Source organism: Arachis hypogaea, chromosome 15, assembly GCF_003086295.3.
Source record: "Arachis hypogaea cultivar Tifrunner chromosome 15, arahy.Tifrunner.gnm2.J5K5, whole genome shotgun sequence".
Classification (NCBI taxonomy): domain Eukaryota; kingdom Viridiplantae; phylum Streptophyta; class Magnoliopsida; order Fabales; family Fabaceae; genus Arachis; species Arachis hypogaea.
The window spans coordinates 2,501,113-2,516,290 of NC_092050.1; positions in this window are offsets into that span (position 1 = coordinate 2,501,113).

The following is a 15,178-nucleotide window of genomic DNA, read 5'->3' on the forward strand; positions in this document are numbered from 1 at the left end:
ACAAAAAGAGATTGAAAAACTTAGGAAAAAGTTTAAAGGCTCCCAAAAAAGTCCTTAAACAAAAAGGCTCGTAAAAGCAGACGAGCCAATGGAAAAAGTTTTCGAAAAAGATCAAGAGGACTTTGAAAAATCAGAAAAGCATACACGCGTAAGGTAACTTAAACCCTTATCCAAAAAAGGGTATTTATTATGTTAATTTAAAAAACCCTTATTCAAAAAGGGCACTTGCGAAAATATTTTGTTTACGGCCTTAAAAGGCCGAAAGAAATTGTTCAAACGTCACCAAACAACATATAAAAGTTTAAAAAAGGGGGGACTCACAAGCCGAGCCCCCATATAGCCATAAAAAATCATTTCTGCAGAGGAGTAGACGGATCACCACTACCAGAATCAGGAGGAGCGCCACCAGGACAGGGAAGAGAAGCATCCACAGGAGATGAAGAGGAAGTCGGAGGAATAACTCAAGAACTCGGAGCGTCCTTAGAACGAGGAGGGGACTCAATAATCCTCTGCCCCCGAGTCTTCAATTCTGACTCGGAAACAATAACGGGGGCAGGAGGATCCACGATAGCACCGTCAATGACAACTTTATCAGGATGTAAAGGAGAAAGATCCAAGCCGGGAGCAATAACTCTGACTTGCTCCAGGAAAATCCTCCATGACTCCTCGGCACCATCAGCGATAGAGTCTTCCAACTCGGCATACGCATTTCGAGAATTCAGCAAATCCTTCTTCACAGACACAAGATCTTGAAATAAACTCTGATAACTCTCCTGTGCTGTCTTCCTCAAACTCGCTTCCATATTGCATTGGGCCCGCAGCTTGCTCTCCTTCTTTCGAAGGCTATCTCTCTCCGCCCTCAGCTTAGCTACCTCCTCCTTCAACTCCCTCTCATGGTCCTGGTAAGAAAGAAGCCTCCCCTCCAACTCCTCAACCTTCGAGGTTACCCCCAAAGAGCTGAGAGGAGTCTTCTCAAAGATATCCAAAAGCTTGCCACAAACACCCGCCGCCCTAAAACTCTCCTCAGCCAGAATGGTGAGGTGGTTTCGAACAGAAACATCATCCATACCTATATGAGAATAGATGTTCTTTCGGACGAATGCAAGAGCATCCGCCTTAACCCCACCATCAAAAGAAGATCCAGACTCTAAAGTCTTGCGCTTCTTCTTCTCTGGCTCAGGAAGAAGTCGGGCGGAAGGGAGTGACCGAGACAAGGTTGAAGAAGAAATCACAATGGGCTGAGAGGGAGTCCCCACGTTCTGAGGAGGAGGAGGAGGAGGAGGAGGAGGAGGAGAGATGATCGCCCTGGCACCGCCAGCCCTGGCCCGGGATTTTGCTTTAGCCTCCTGAACTCTCTGGTAAGATTCCTAAGCACTCTTCCTTGCCATGTCTGCAAAAGAAACAAATAGAAAAAACTATAAGTCGGCAAACCCTAAAGTCGGCAAATGCAAGTCGGAAATAAGAAATGCATACACTACCTAGTTGCGACTGAACAAAGGTCGGCGATCCCTGGAGGAATTTCCTAGTGTCCAAGTATGGGGCCCTCCCCCACACTTCTCGGAAAAACCCCACAATGGCCGCCTCCACCTCGTCCAGGTCGTCTAGACCATACTTTTCACAAGGGGAGGCCTCCAACCAATAAAAGGGAAAGCGAGGGGAAGAATTCTCATCCAGGAAAAAGGGGTGGTGACCCTCTACGGCTTGCACTTTGAAAAAATAATTTTTGAAGTCATGGAAGGATTCGTCAAAAAGGGTGAAAATTCTCCGACCTTGTATGGCTCGGAAAGACACCCATTGCTGCTTATTATTTAGCCCACTAAAGGGCTTAGTCATGTGAAAAAGAAAGAAGAAAATCCTCAAAGAGGTCGAAAAGTCCAAAGCGTGACTAATAAATTGATAAATTTTCAGAAAACCCCAAGAATTGGGGTGAAGTTGGGTAGGGGCAACTCGACAGTGGTGCAAAACAGATATTTCAAAATCCGAAAAAGGAAGAAAAACACCCAGACGGGTGATCATACATTCATACATAAAGAAAAAATGAGGGGCCGCCTCATTGGCCCTCCCAAAACAAACCCGGTCTTCCGGACCCGGGATTACCAACTCATATTTTGGCTCGTCTTCCTCCGAAGTACAAATCCTGTGGTGAGTACGAAGATGAGTAATAAACTCAGCGTCGACCAAGGGTTCCTCCCCTAGGACCGTGACATCAACCCACTGAGAAAGAACATCTACAGAAGCCATTTTCTTTTTTCTTATGAAAGGTGACAGAAACCTACAAAAAGAAAAAAGAAAAGAAAAATAAAAAAACACGGTCTCTAAAGGGAGGAGATACAAAGCCAAAATCTACAGACCAACCTATTTACCCACAAAACAAAAGCATGCAAACGCAAGGCATGTCGTGAAAGAAGAAAAGCTAACCTTTATCCGAAAGTGAAGGTTGGAAGAAGCAGAAGTCTCCAAACGAAAGGATGCAGCACGAACAAAGAAAGAAGAAATTTGAAAGATTGCAGAAACGGAAAAATGAAAGAGAGGGAAAGTATTTATAAACATGCTAAGGGGCATAATGGTAAAAACGGAGCAGTCATTAATGAGAGTGCACCGTTACCAAAGCCATCAATCCCTAAGTGCAACCCTAACGGACACGACGCTTGAATAGACGTAACTGTCAGAAACAAAAGGTCGCGAAAATCACATCGGTTTAAAAACCCGTGTTTCCTCCAAGAAAGTCGGCTACGAACCCGAGTTAAATACTTGAACCCAAGCCCTAAAGAGATCTTGGGCTCAAGTAGGGGCACTGTTAATACCCTGGCCCAATAATAAAGGCCCAGGTCCAAAAGAAAGGCTTAGTCCAGAGGATTGAGCCTTACTACGCACCGACCTGTTGTCAAGAAGTCGGTGTTGACTACGATTCGTCTTAAAGAAGTCGGGCACGAGATTAGCTGGCAGATAAACACTCATTCAAATGAGTAACCGCCCCTAAAATCTCTCCAACCGCTTCATCAAGCCATATCTTAACCTCCCTAAGATAATGGGACGGTTAACACCCTAAAGATATGGCACTACTCCAACGGTGGTTATTGGCTCACCACTATAAATACACTGACACTCCTCGGGTATCTGTAAGCCCAATACTCTCTAGACCTGCTAACACCCTTGCTAACTTAGGCATCGGAGTGTCTTTGCAGGTACCACGCCCCATTCGCTCACGTACACAAGTCGGAAGGAGGCTCCTGCGAGCGAACCTACTCGAAAGCCACCCTCTGCAGACAATTGGGCCAACCAACGCCATCCATTCTATTAATCTCCGGTTACCCACCGTAACAAAAGGTGTTTTAACTTAAATATTAAACCTAATTTACATATGTTATAAAAAAAATAGATTCTCCAATCATGTTGAATTTATTTTTTTTAAATACTTGATTTTCATAAAAAAAAGTAAAATAAAATATTACATATTTAATTCATACTCATATAAAATAATTGCTAAATGAATGTTTTCCCTATATAATATCAAATGCGCAACCTGACATGCAAAGTTGGTAAAAGGGTCAATTTGTCAATGTAATTAATCTATTCAACCTAACATGGGTTAGGTTAAACATGAGGCAGAGCAGGTTGACCTAATTTATTATAAAATGACTAATGTGTTCAATTTAAGAATTATAATTCTATGTAGTTTGATGAAACTTTGGAGAATTAAATTTTTCCTAAAAAAATAATAAATTAGATCAACCGCTTAACCTTGGTAAAAATGTTGCGAAAAAACAACAAGATTGTTTTTTTTATTTTAAATTCTGCTAAATTATATTTTTAATTTTAATTATTTTGTTAATCGTTATAGTTTATCAAATTTTTTATTAGTCTTAGTTTAAAATTTTGTAACTGAGTTTTTATGTTAAATAAAATATTTTAATTAGATTTTTGTAAGAAATTTTCTTTTATAAATAAAAATTACAATAATATTAGACATTTGTTTCTATAACATTATTCTACAATCTATCTTATATCATATACAAAAACAAATACGCCAATAATATTTCACATTTTTTAAAAAATAAAATTTAAAAGAGATTTAATTAAAAACTTGTATTTAATATAAAAATTGAATTATAAATTTTTTAATAATAAAATTTAATTTTAAATTTAATAAAATTATAAAAATTAATAGACTAATTAAAAAAATTTTATTAACTCGTGAATTGAATTACTTAGGTCTTGAACTGTGACTGAATAAATAAGGATTGAAGAGATCAACTAACCTATCTCTCTTATCTCTAACTTGCAGATAGATTATAGTGAAGACACAAAATAAACCTGATATGCACAGATTAAGAGAGAGATAAAATAATCGTAATCACATATAGCCAATAAATAAGTAAAGAGAAACAAAAGAGAGAGAAAAATAAAAAATACCATGTGTGTATATATATGCATAAAAAAATAATTATTAAATATTTATATATATAACTTAATTTATTTTTAATATATATATTTTATATTTTTAATATATATTATATACTAATGATTAATTTTAATGATTAATTTTAGTATTTATTTTAAAAGTAATGATTTTCAAAATATTTGTTAATTAATCACAAGTTAGCATTTGTATCGAAGATTTTCACACATACGATATTATGGTATTAGAATCTCGTCTTGTGTATGTAATAATTTTTGGTTAGTAATAATAAATTATTATTAAATAGAGTTCTGATTTGCGATAGAATAGTCCTTCATCTGTCGAGTTGGAAGATATTATGGTAACCAAAAAAAAAAAAGAAAATAGTTGTTTTAAATAAATTAAAGAAGTGGCAGAGCATCATGCGTAGCATTATTATGGGAATACTTTAAGAACCATTCATTCATCATTCACATTCATATAATCCTCGTTCTCTATAATACTTTCTAACTATTACAAAACTATATATGTATACAAGAAAATTAAATAATTAATAAAAAATACATAAATAATTATATATATTTAATATGTTTTTATTTATGAATATTAATTAGTTATGATAAATTACAATGATATATATGCTTTGTTGAGGTTAATCAATATTATATAGAACACTTCTTAAAAATTAGTATAATATTTATAAATAAGATTTGTGTTTTATTTGAGTTTACACCATTATAAATACCAATTACAGCTAATAAAATATTAGAGGAGATTAATATAAGATTTTGTATAAGATTAATGCCAAACTGCTATAAGATTTTGTATAAATTCCTCCGCTCCACTCCAATTTCATAACGATAATACTAGAAATAAAAAGAAAATTAAAATTTATCTTATTTAATATTTATTAATTAATATATAATTAATAAATATTAAATAAGATAAATTTTGATTATTTTTAATCAATTATTTTTAATTATCAAATATTTTTACTCCATAAAATAAAAAAAGTAGAGACCAAACTTTTTAATGAATGAATTGTCCTAAATCGTAATCATAATTCAGACAATTCACGTGGCCTTTAATTTCTAGCAATAGACAAGCCTTATCTTTGCTTTGAAGTCTTTAAAAAGTTGAGGCGCATTTTTTTTTTTTTTTTTGCTTTAATTTTTGGAATGCTGCAATTGCAGACCACAACTCAAATGGGATGGAATATAAATAATGGGTACCAATAGTTTGCAGGATCACATGAAACACACAAAATTATGAGGTCCCAAACACTCCCATCATGATTTCATAGAATATATGGTACGTCCTCCAAATACAGATATTCCATTTCTACCTTTTGTTTAGCACAAATATCAAAATAAATTGTTTACAAATCAATATTATCAGAATATAATTTTTATATATTAAATACGTAAATACAAATTTTATATAGCTATAAAAATTGTAATAAAAATATAGTGGATTAAGGTTTGAACTTAAATTGTCATTAGAGTGTAGCGGTTACGTTGGACAAAAGTCAAAAACTGTTACATTCCTTCGGCGATTTCTTCATAAATGTGTAAAATACATAAATTACGTACCCCTATAACAATTTATGTTTGCAAAAAAATGTCTATAAATACTAAATAAGAAAAAGTGGTGTTGTAAATTATCATTTTCACAATTTTACAAATAGATAGTGAAGAGAGTTTTTTGGTTCTAATCCGAATCATTATTCTAAAAAAATTTAAAAAAGTAAAAATCATAGTATTAAGTTCACTAATAAAAAATCGGTGAGTATTTTTATCCGGTTAGCAAATATATTATCAGAGCTAAAATTAAGTATATTACAAAAAACGGAGTTGTGTGAAATCAGATGAATAAAAAAGTTATTCTATAAAATTTCAATTGCAGTTGTATCAACTGATGTGAAGTATGATATATTTGTGATATGATCGGATAAAAACATGCAGGTTTTATTTCATTAAGTTTTATTTCTAAAATTTAAGTCTAAAATTTTAAATACTAAACTACCAAACTTCTAATTTTAAAATAAAAAATTAAAAATTTAAAGTTTAAAATTTTAAATCTTATTTTTCAAATACAATATTTAAAAAAAATCCTATAAACCTTAAACATTATATTTAAAATTTGAACCCTAAATCTCAATTATTAGAGGATACACATTCTATTTAAACACTATATCCTTAATTTTAAATTTTAAATCTTAACTTTTAAATACTAAACTACAAATCTTAAATTCTGTATTCTAACTATTGCACCCTAAATACTACACATTATGTTATAAAATTTAATAACTAAAAGAAAATAAACTTACCTCTTCATTGATGCTGCCGGCAACGTGCGCAACGCTATTGAGGTAGTTCAGGCTGCCTTCTTCCGCGCCATGGTCCCGCGCCTTAGGAATTTTAAATGTCCAAATCTTCTCTAAACCTTATGCAACTTTTCCTCTCAATCCACAATTCTCTCTCTCTCTAAATAAACAACTCTCTCTAAAATTTTTTATACTGAGTCGAAATGAAGAATCTGCGACTGGGTACGACAGATTTATAGGCAAACATAAACCGTTATAGGAGTATTGCGGTTTATACAGTTTAAAAATTCGTGAAGAAATCACTGGAGGGTACCGCTATTTTTTCTTTGACGTGTTGCAACGTAAATTACTATAGCCTCCTGCGATTTACGTGTATTACCTAATCCGCTATACCCCTCTTGTGATTTTTATAAATCTATAAAAATTACATTTACGTATGTAATGTTTAAAAATTATATTTTAATAGTATTGATTTTCAAACATTTTATTTGGATAACTTCTCCTTTTGTTTATATATTATTCTCTTAATAATAATAACAGGATACATAAATAGAAATTTTTTTTTTGGGCTAAACATATAAATATCAATTATCTTGCTTTTTTTTTTTGGAGCCCATTTTTACTTTGAATGATTCAGTTTGCCCACTTAAAAGAATCCTTCAAATTTTTAGTCATATCCCTACCAAAAGGAAAATTAAATGCAAGCAACAATATCAATAATTTATCTTCAATACTTGTTATTAAATAATATTTAAATATTTGTAGCAGTGAAGTATTTTTAATATTTAATAATAGTAAAAAAGGTCACTTATTTTTAATGGTAAAAATTGTAAAAAAAATAAAAACAAGTTTCACATTTTTTAAAATAAAAAATCTAATAGTTCTTTAAATATAAAACAATTCTTATTCCTAAAATTAGTTTTTTAAGTAAGTTATTATAGGACAATTATTATTAAATCATTCTCACACCACACAAAAAAGATTTAAATCGTCTTTAAATTTCATCTCTTAAATTTTTGATATAGTTTTTGGAATAAATTTAGACTTACAGAATATTAGACAACAGAAAGACAACTTTAAGTTGTCAAAATAATTTTTAAAATATTTTAAATATATTTTTATTCTTTATATTTTTTATATCAAATTTATTTATGTCTATAATTTTGGTGTTGAAATTGTCGAACTTATTTTTTATAATAAATTTTAAATATTAAAAAATTATTTATTTTTACATATTTAATTTAAATATTAATTTTTATCTCTTTTTAATAAATTAGATAATTATATATAGACACTATAGCATACACTATTTTTTATATACTTTTTTATCTATTTATATTATTCCATTAATAAATACAGTAAGAGATTGCTTCTTGTACTAAGTTCATTGGCAAGCTTGAAAAAGAAAAAGTGAGCAGGTAAAAAGGGATTATATAAGAAATTCCACCCTAGCCTTAAATTCGAGGTTGACTTCTTTGGTAGCCTAAAATTGGGACCAAAACCTAAAGTTGCCTTTATGCAAAAAAGTATAACTCACCCTAATTGAGAATTTTTTATTTTTTATTTTTTTTTCATGTCATTGCTTTCTGAGCAACCCTCCATTTCGGTGGGAAACATGATGTGGTTTCTTCTTGACATTAAAAGTTTATTATCCTTTATTAGTTGTTGGCGAAAGCTAGTGCACTCCAGGTAAAGTAGAGAGTGTAACACTCTTTAAAAATTAACCTACTATTAAAAGTGATTAGGTAAATTAAATTTATTTATTATTGTTATTATTTTTTTTGTTATGGGGTGAACAAACAAATCGACACTAACAAAAAAAACTAATTCGCGAGGACTATTTTTATACCAAAAAAATACCCAGAAAAATTTAATCCAATTCATCCGTTACTCTGTTATTGTTGATGTGATGTCTTCAAGCATTTTTACTGTTTTGTTTACTAGCAGGTGTTTTTACTATTGTTCTGTCTAGCCACATATTTTGACGCTCTTGAACCCACTCCATTCCACCTCTACTATAAATGGACCTTCAAAGCCGAAAAAATTGCTGCCATAAAAAAGGAAGATGTTGTCTGTCACTGCTGTTAGTTGGCTAACTCCAAACTGATTCTGTAGAAGAACCGGTCTCCATGAAGGCGTCATGATTCTCAAATGATGACGCAGTCAAAGCACAAAATACATGACAGTTATAACAAGTCTATTATCTTTTATTTCAAATTATCCTCAACTTGTACTTAATAGAATGAAAAATTAAAATATAATTTTATTTAAACAATTATTTGTATTATTTTTTATTAATTTATTCAAAAAATAATTAAATTTTGAAGCTAATTGGTATAAAATATTACAGATATAAAACTAAGAAAATTTTTTATTTGTATAAGAATGAGTCTAATAAATAATTATTCTATTTAAATATAACTAAGAGTATTTCTTTCTTTGTCAATGAGTTATAATTCAAACGACATAGTCTCTATATTCATCTAAAAGTTGGTAAAAAAAAGAATACTTCTTTTTTTTATTAACTTTTTTAAACATTAATTATTTATTTTACATACTATATAAAAATAAATGAATATAATATTTATTAAGTAGACACAGTTACGTAAAAAAATTTTTATTGTCATAATATTTTAACCAAAGAAAATAAAGTATTATTTTAAGAAAAACTAACAATATATTTTTAATAATATTCTTAATACAAAATAATAAATTTTAAATATTTTTTTTAAATAATATATATTAACTAAAATAATATAATTATCCCAAATAATATATTATAAATATAGTAAAATGACATATTTCAATAAAAAAATTGTTAATAAAAAATTATATAAATTTTTGCTTCGCACAAAATAAAATTATTATATGTTTGTTTGCTTTTTATGTTATATATATGATTTTTTTAATTAAATTAATATAATACAAAATTTTTTATTATTCTATTCATATTTAATGTTTTAATTTTGTTTCTCACAAAATAAAATTATATATATATATATAACACAAAATTTTTTATCATTGTGTTTATATTTAATATTATAATTTTATTTCACATAAAACAAAATTTATTTAAATTTTAATATTATATACATAAAATATATATATAACACAATTTTTTATCATTTTGTTTATATTCAATATTATAATTTTATTTCACACAAAATAAAATTTATTTAAATTTTAATATTATTTAAATTTTTTTTAGATTAAAGTACATGAATTTTTAACTTATTTTTTATGTATTATTTATTTTAATTCTAAAGTCCAATAATTTTTTTACAGATATGTTGTTTTTAATATTTATATACTATTTTTTTACTTTAAACTTCAGCCCAATATCTGAGACTTATAAAAAAATTCTAAAACTTGTAAAAAAATGATTAACCTGATTAACAGGTTACCTTTTTAAATCTAAACCATTCAAATAAAATATAACAAATGAAGAGTTTAGATTTAACGAATTTACAAGATGTGCAGCACTCCATACTTAGCAAGGAGCGTTTAAGAATGAGCCTTAGTTGTTCTTCTTTTCTCTTATTGATTTATATTTTTTTACACCTTTTAAACATATTATATGTATTATTTTTATATGTTTTATTTTAATATTATAAAATGAAAAAATAAAAAATAAAATATATATGAATAAAAATAATAAAAATATTATTTTTCTTTTCATATATAATATTTGAGTGCATGCATATAATTGTAGCTAAAAAAATTTGATATAGAAACAAAATGAGTAATATACTTTAACATGGTAATTTTTTTGTGTTTTTTAAAATTACGGGAGTACACAAATCGGACTCTCCGATTTGTGTTAAAAAATTGAAAAAACAATACACAACTAGAACCATGCGAGTTTCTTGGTGATAAAATTTTGTTTCACAAATCACATGGTCCGATTTGCAGTTGATGAAATTTGAAATCTGTGAAATTTGGATCCTCCGTTTTTCTTGTCCTGTGTCATTTTTTTTTTACATTTTGAGGAACACAACTCGCAGGATTCAAGTTCTACTTATGGATTCGGTAGGGATTATTGTCCAACGAAGACTTTATTAAATATATATAATAAATAATAACAAAGTAGTTGGTACACTTGACATACATACATACATACAACTAGTTATTTGAATAATGTGATCACTTTAGATCTCAAAGTATACTTTATTTTGTGAAGCATGAAAAAATGCTGAGATTGAAAACATTTGTTTCTTAACAAATTAACTAATAGGAAGAAGCAGGGAAAAAAAAGAAAGGAATAAATGCAATGCATGAACATTTTTTTATAGACAAATTAATCTCTACCCATCCTTTAATGGCAAGAATATTTTGAAAGTACGTTAACTAACTATGATTTATACAAATGAATAAAGTAATAAAAAACTATATAATTAAGTACACTGCCTCAATAAAAAATTAAAAAGAGAAAAGCGATGCTGATGATTAATGCTCACGTTAAAAATTTTTTTTCTTTTAATATTTATTTATTATACATATATATTTTGGAGTAACATGATATATGAGTAACAACAACAAATATTGTCCCGTGCGTGAAATTCACTCAATTAAGAGTTTAAGACATGATTAAACACTTTCGATAAAAAATAATACATAACTTAAATAATATAACTAGTTACGTTGAATTTTACGATTTAAATTCAATTAAATTCACATAAATAATTATGTTCCATTTTTTATGGAATTACTATCTTACCAAATTAAAAGCATGATAAGAGAATGATAGTAAAGTGACAACTTAGGGTGTGTCTAGTAAACACGTTGAAAATGATAAAAGTTTAAATGCTATTTTATATGTTTGGCAACTTTTTTTGACATAATTTTACATTTCAAATGGCTGTTCATTAGAAATAATAATATTTGTCGCTGTTAATAATCATTGATCATGTCTAATCTAAAAATTTAAATGATTAATATGTCTAATTTTAAAATTTAGATAATTAACACGTACATATAATAATCAAATTATCTGATATTTAAAATCACTCAATCAATAATACCCACTTATCAATCTCAATATATTGGCTGATTCTATATCCGTCCATAAAAAAGATGAATATATATCTAGAACTAGTGTTATAAATTTCACTCAAAATATTTTTACTCTACTTATGTTATTTTTATTTTAAATTAGACAAATGAATATCCAACACTAACAACAAATGTTTTTAATAAAAGAACTTAACATATTTAATCTATGAAGCTTTGATTTACTGTGTCTGTTTATTTGACACATTTTGGACACGACATTTATTGATATTTGTCCGATACGCGTATCTTATATGTCTAACTGTGTTTTAATATATTTTTTTCAAGATACGTTTAGACACACGTAAATATTATTACATGTCAACATGTTTAATTTTATTTTTAACATATATTCTTAAAATGAGTTTAGAAATAGTATATATTATTAATTATTAAAACAAAAAATTTTAAATACTTTATATAATTAAAAAAGATATTAAAACAATAAAAAAACTAATTTTTATTTTAATATAAGTCAAATACCAAAATATCATTATAATTTATCTAAAAAATATTTTATATTTTGTATATATGCCGTATTCCCATGTCTTGTAAAAATTTTAGATTTACATGTCAGCGTGTCCATATCGTGTCGTGTCCTGTATCCGTATTACTGTATCATGTGTCTGTATCACTATATTAGTGTTCGTGCATCATAGTCTCTAATTAATGAAGCAAATTTCAAAAACTTATTTAATTTAATACTTTTCAATTTTTAAAAATCAAAATTTTTAACGAATTTTAAAAACAAAAAATTAAATTGTGACTTTACTCTAAAAATTAAGAATATATAATACAGTCCCATGAGTGCAACTCACTCAAGCGAAAAAAAATGGTAAACTTTTAAGTTTTAATAAAAATTTCTCCTCCTTTATGTTCCCTTTTCATCGTGCATCTTTCTTGATGGGAATGTGACGCTTTAATTTCTTCTAGGTCCGAAAAGAGCTTAACACCAAAAATATATATAATGATAAAAAAAAACTCAAAAGGACTTGAAATTAAAATAATAATTTAAGGAATGATGAAAACTATAAGATTGATAAGTATACCACTTAATACAATTGGTATCCGTCGCAATTTATTTGTCTCTTCTTCTGTATATAGTGACCAAGTAATAAAAGTATCATTCAAAAATTATTTTTATCTTTTGTCCACAAAATTAAGCACTAGCTTTTCGTTAGAATTGTACATTTGCCAAGCTATTCTCAATCTCCATCATTATTGTGACTGATACAATATAAAAATTACAATGTTCATAACTATATATATGTATATGTGACATATATATAGCATAATATATATCTTAGTTTGTCCTTTCCATATTTCAACTCTTAATTAAAAAAATATATATATCTTGACATCTAGCATCATGGTATATATATTTTGTTGAATTATTGATTACGGCAAAATAATATATAAAATTCTTCAGACTAAATTGTTAATATCATTTTAAACATATATAAACCACAAGACAATAATATCTTTCAAAAATAAAAAATTGTAAATCGATAGTTCATTATTTTATTCAAAAGGGTAGTGAAACTTAATTAGTCATTTTATATAAATATATGTACATCTATATGAAAGGATTAATATACTATATATTTTATCTCTCTAATTTTTGTCAAAATCAAAATTGATGAAAACAAAAGCATGGAAGCTGAAATTTATTGAAACATATACGTGGGAGCAGTTGAGAATGAAGCAAAAAGGTGAATTGAAAGAATCATCATTCGCCATAAAGAATTTCATTATCTACCGTCCGGGACATAAGAAAATAGAAGTAACTTTTGTTTTGTCTTCATATATTTGTGTTATTTAGCAAAACAGCTGGATTTTTTCATTCAATTTATAACATATTATTCTCGTAGTATACATTGTGTTTACATTTTTTGTATCTGTATTAGGTAGCTATTTGCACGAAAATATTTTTATGTAAATATAATAATTAATAGTTAAATATATTAAATAATTTTTGGATAAAAATATTTTGTTGTCTAGCCAATGCAGTTACTTCAACCCTATTTTGAGGTGAAACAATTGTGCTAATATTTTAGCTCACATTATATATATTTTTGCGGGTTAGATTACCCATCCAAATTTTATCCAAGTAAGTTTAACACCAATAAAAATCATTCTCATTAAAAGAGCGTCATTACATACGCGCTTTATCTTCTTTTCTTTTAAATACAAACACACGTCATCTTCTTATTCTTTCAAATTCATGTATACCTCCTCTTTCTCTTTCTCCTCATTTTTCTTCTTTTTTTTCGCGCACGGAGATTCTTCTTATGCTTCTCCTCCTCCTCCTTATCTCCTTTTTCTCTTTCGTTATCGTCATCACCAACAACACCAACATTTTACTAATATATTATTTTTTCAATTGAATTGAATGGAATGCAATTGCTAAATTGAATTAAATTGAATTGAATGGACGCAGGTGTTCTAAATCTGGATTGAATTAATAATCTCTAAATTGTAGACAAAAATATTTCGAATTTGATTTTATATAATGGATTATGATTTGTTCATTCAGTACTATACAATTGTTTCACCATGAGTATGTGTTTCGGTTCATTATGCAGAAAACTGTTTGAATTTGACTTTATATAATGGAATATGTTTTGTTCGGTCAGTATTATATAATTGTTTCACCATAAGTACATGTTTCGATTTATTATACAGAAAGCTATTTGAATTTGATTTTATATAATAGATTATGTTTCGTTCAGTCAGTATTATATAATTGTTTTATCATGAGTATGTGTTTCGGTTCATTATGCAGAAATCTATTTAAATTTGAATTTATATAATGGATAATGTTCTATTCATTTAGTACTATACAATTGTTTCACCATAATAACATGTTCCTTCTCATCTTCTATTGCTTATTCGCCAGGGAGAGAAGGAGGAAAAGCAAAAAAAATACAGCAGCAAAAGCAACAAAAGAATGACGATAAGAAAAAAATATGTGAAGAAAAAGGAACGCTAAAGAGAAGGAGGAGAATGAGGAGAAGGAGGAACGCGAAGAAGAAGGCGAAGAATAAGAAGTCCGTGTGTAAATGAGTGTGAGAAGAAGAAGAAGTCCATGTGTCAAGACCTAAAATTGTTTGAATAAACTTAAATATAAAAATTATTTGGATGTGGAGAATATCTATATTTTTACCAAATATGCTATTCTTTAAAATAAAAAAAGAAATAATAAAGATCAAAACTAAATATTTAAATTTGTTTGAATCAAAATTAAAGAATAAACGACTTGATTTAAGATTAATAAATTATAAATAAAAAAGCAAAAACTTATTTAAATATCTTTCCTACTTGTAATAATAAAATCATGGTACAATTTTTTTGGTAACAAAATAAAATAATCTTCTCGTGAATTAAATAATAACACTGTAGGT